This window comes from Oratosquilla oratoria, chromosome 2, assembly GCF_046742065.1.
Source record: "Oratosquilla oratoria isolate Oo_2021 chromosome 2, ASM4674206v1, whole genome shotgun sequence".
NCBI classification, from domain to species: domain Eukaryota; kingdom Metazoa; phylum Arthropoda; class Malacostraca; order Stomatopoda; family Squillidae; genus Oratosquilla; species Oratosquilla oratoria.
This window is the reverse complement of record NC_134778.1, coordinates 90,407,798-90,412,797: the sequence shown is the minus strand read 5'-3', so window position 1 is coordinate 90,412,797 and position 5,000 is coordinate 90,407,798.

The following is a 5,000-nucleotide window of genomic DNA, read 5'->3' as shown; positions in this document are numbered from 1 at the left end:
GCTACCTCCCGTGTAAGGGGGAAAAAGCCTTTGGTATATGTATGTTTGCTCGTCACATTATCATAACCTCCTTGTATATGAATACATGTGTATGTACAATACATATGTATTATCAGTGGATACCGAGAGAAAACCGGAGAGAAGGCCTAAGAACGCAGACAGGGAATACGAAAAACAATAGAATGAAGAGGAGAGAACACGAGGACGAAAGATACAGATATCGTCTACGATGGAAAAATTTCGTGAGGCATTACAACTGACAGGTCAGCCGCCCTACATGGAGTATAGTGAGAATAAATACATATATACATGCATACATTATATATATATATATATATATATATGTGTGTGTGTGTGTGTGTGTGTATTTATATATATATTTATGTATATAAACACACACATGCATATATATATATATGTCTATATATATAAATATATATATATATATATATAAATATATATATATATATGAAGGGCAATAGACATGTAGAAGTATAAAAGTTAAATATTTTAAATTAATGATATAGTTTTATTACCCCCTGTGTATTACCTATGGTTAGAAAATCATATTCCCAGATGCTGCGCGTGCCTACACACATGCACACAAACACACATACACACACACACATACAAGTACACAGACTCAAGCACACAGAATCACTCAAGACACAAACACACAGCTATAGACATAGAGACACATACACGGAGAAACAAACACACTGGCCTCACAAGCCGGAGAACCGGGGTTCGATTCCCCGGCCGGGCGGAGACAAGTTGGGTTTGTCTCCTTTCACGTGTAGCCCCTGTTCACCTAGCAGCGAGTAGGTACGGGACGTTAGTCAAGGAGTTGTGACCTTGCATTCCCGGTGTGTGGAGTGTGAGTGGTCTCAGACCTACCCAGAGATCTGCTAATAATGAGCTCTGAGCTCACTGCCGTAGGGTGGTGTCTGGCTGTCTCGAAAAGAGGCTGCAGCAGATCCGAGGTGAATACACACGTCGGTCGAAATGACAACGAAGTTTGGACTCCGGAAAAATCTACAATTTTCGTGGATCTCAGTAACGAGGGAGTACCTGTGTTGTACTAATAGGGAAGGGCGAAAGCTCGTGATGTAGTGGGAAGGTGAAGAAAAAGGAGAAGGTAGGGATTACTGAGGAAAATGGAGAGAAATGAGGAAGGGGACGAATGTGCCCAGAAAGTCAGACGGCACGTCAACGAGAGAGGGGCAGACGACAGTGGTGGAGTCGAAGAGATTAGTAAAAATGTAAAAAGTAGAAAATATGGATAAGAGCAGCGCAATGAAAGGTGAAGATAATTATTTGCATTGATTTAATGGGGGAGGATATGACAACCTCCACCGACTAGTAAATCTAGAGAATCTAAAAGAAATGAACGAAACATGGGAGGTTAGGTTTAACCAATTAACGGAAGTCACCCAAAGAGTTTATAAACTGGAAGAACTAAAGAAGGATAATCAAAACTGTGGTGTAGTGTTATCTGGGGCCCTGGCGCTCGACACGACGAGCAGGGCACCATAGGTTTAGAAGGACTCTTGGGCACAAGGCCCTCATTGTTAGATATGTAGGACAAGGCATAGATTTCCCTCTGCGCAGGGAATACGACGTACCCACCAGGTCAGTCTAGAACTGTCCCTCATACGGTGAGCATGTAGCTCTCCTGTTGTGACTCACCTATGTACGCATAACCCACTTATTAATAAAGACACCAAACGTCCCCTCGCGTTTCTGTTGCACACGAAGATGGCGCAGTGAGTAGGATTGCTTGCAATTGCTTGCAGTGTGCAACAATGAAACATGGGACGATACGTGAATCAGTGGCGCGTACTGACGGAACTAGACCATAGGCGACAGTGAACACGCTGGACCGTGAGTGCCGTGTCGATACAGTGAGCATGCACGGGACCGTGCAAAATCGTGTGATAGTGATAGTGGCGTGCCTTCGTGCACGTAGTGGGGCGAACAAAGAGGCCTTCGTCCCACTGCTCCACCCCGCACGCGGCCCAGGCCAAAGTAGGCCGCGCAAACAAGGAGGCCTTTGTCCTGCTTCGCCGTGCTCACCGCGAGTGCCACCCGCCCAGCTGACTCGCACAGGCCACACCCACCCAGCTTAGGAACCGCCACGCTGCCTCCGCACACCCGTGGCAATTACGTCACCCCAGGAGGAGGTGACACCACTGCCGCCCACCGGAGGCATTGAAGGGGACCGTCTCGGACGCCCAGTAGGACCTGCACGCATGCATCCTGTCACTACGCAAGGGGTCCCCCGCCAGACGCACGCACCCCCTGCCCCTTCTCCCGGGAAGCCCGGCACCTGCCGTCCTAGTGCCTTTCGGCCCATCGCCCTCCACCACCTGTCAGCGCCCGCGACGTGCTGCCTTACTCAGGTGCGGACATTACAGGGATAGGCACTCGGCACCTACGCAGGTCAGATATATCTGGAGCCAGCCTACAGACGCCGCTCTTGGCGCCGACGACGCGGCCGACATATCTAACCTGACCACAGCACCGTCCCCCTAGGAAAGAAGATGGTTCTCCCCCACCCCTCCTTGAGAAACCACCTGTAAGCCGACGCGACGCCCCTCGCCGCCCAAACGCTCAGGACGATACCGTTCGCATTTCAGGTTCAAGCGAAGGAAGACATTGACCCAATGGTGCAGCAAGGTATCGTCATGTCTGACGCGACGCCCCACGCCGCCCGCACACCCAGGCCGATACCGCTCGCATTTCAGGTTCAAGCGAAGGAAGACTTGACTCAATGGTGCAGCAAGGTATCGTTACGCCCGTCGTGAGGCGAGCTCTGTCGCCACCGCCCGTGCTAGCGCCCTTTGAGCACCGGGCCGACCTCTCCGCTCGGCGAAGGATTTGTCGTCCTCGTGCGCGGACCCCCTTCGGTTCCGCCCCCGACGCAGTTTATATGCGTGACTGAAATATCGCGCACTTCGGCCTCGTCCAGTATGGCTTACGGTTTCCGACGGACGCTGAAACCTGATACGCCACTACCACTGGAGACGCTTGTTGCCATCTGGGCCGCGCCCAATTGCAAGCCATGCCCGTTTGGATGGCCCCACTTCTCGTGGATGACGGACCACCGTTCGTTCATCCCCTTCTTCACGTCAGGAACTCCGTCACCGGCAATACCGGCGCCCCGCATTGGCGACCCGTCTCCAGCCGCCGACACCGACGGAGCGCTCTGAAGACCACGCCGCGGCACGGATAAGCCCCGCCTACGGTCACCCGCTGACCTGCGTGACCTCCGGGCTCCCATCCGACTACCGCGCCCTACCCAACTCCATCCCTCCGTATTGGAAGATCCGCACCGCCCCTTCCGCTGACGAGGCCCGGCGCTGTCCGACGGCGCGTTGACGCCCCGTCATCTCCAGGAGCGACCACGGGTCTTGAAAGAAGCCGCCCCGTCGCGTTCCTTTGGTGGAGGACATGCCGTCCTCGTGCGCAGATCCCCCCACTTCCGCCTCCGCCGCTCGCCCGCGAGCGCGGGGGGTGGGGAGGTGTGGTGTAGTGTTATCCGGGGCCCTGGCGCTCGACACGACGAGCAGGGCACCATAGGTTTAGAAGGACTCTTGGGCACAAGGCCCTCATTGTTAGATATGTAGGACAAGGCATAGATTTCCCTCTGCGCAGGGAATACGACGTACCCACCAGGTCAGTCTAGAACTGTCCCTCATACGGTGAGCATGTAGCTCTCCTGTTGTGACTCACCTATGTACGCATAACCCACTTATTAATAAAGACACCAAACGTCCCCTCGCGTTTCTGTTGCACACGAAGAAAAACCTTACTAAAGAAATTGTAGAATTAAAAAGACAGTAAAGAGAAGTAAAGGATGAGAATGAGGAATTAAAGAGAAATAATAAAGAAAATAAAGAGTCCATAGCAAAAGAGGTAAGTGGTTGGAAAAAAGTACAAGAGAACAATAGAATGGAATTTAGAGATATAGTTGAACAGCAGATGAAAGAACAAACTAAGGACACAGATATTAAAGTGATGAGGGAGAAGGAGAATATAGTAAGAGACTTAGCGGATAAAAAGAAATGTATAATTATATTAGGGATGCAAGAGAAGTATAATCCAAATTGGACTACAAGAATAAAGGAGGAAAAGGAAAAAGTAAATAAAATATTAGAAGTAGCTCAAGAAGATAAACCAGAAACAGAGGAACAAATAGAAGAAATATATATACTAGGGAAATACAATACAGATAAGACCAGACCAATTAAGGTTAAATTCAGGTCACAAACGACAGCAGAGAATATCTTAGCAAAAACAGGGAAACTAGCAGACAGTGATCAATATAAAAAGGTATGGATAAAAAGAAAAATTAATAAAGAGGAAAAAGAGGATGAGAAAACAAAGACTAGAGGCCAAGGAAAAAAAAACGAGAAAAGAAGAGTCATAAAAAGAGAAATTCTATTGGAGAGTAGTGAATATGAAAGTGAGGAAATGGTTCACAAGAGAGAAAAACAGAAGGGAAACAGAAAACACAATGGAAGTAGCAGAAAATTTAAAGTTTTACACAAATATAGATGGCTTAATAACAGACTTGAACGAACTGAATGATTACCTGAAAGAAAAGGAAACGGACATAATGGGAATTGTGTAGACAAAATTGAAAGGTCTACTACCACCCAAGAGTGTAGGACATGGTGCATATAATTATTGGATTAGAAAAAGAGATAAAACAAGGTGGTTATTTTCCCGACTAAGAAGGATATGAATATGAGGAATGTCACATATGGAAAGAATAGACTAGAGATGATGGAAGTGGAGGACTAGAATGGGAAGAGCAAGAAGATTGTAGTAAATTATGTGCCTCCTAAAACGGCTTCGTGAGCAGAGAGAGAACACAAAAATATGTTAGAAGACACAAGGATAACACTAAATAAGATAATGGAAAATGGAGGAAGAATAGTTATAATGGGTGACTTAATTGTAAAAAATATCTGCTGGGAAGAGATGACGGTGAA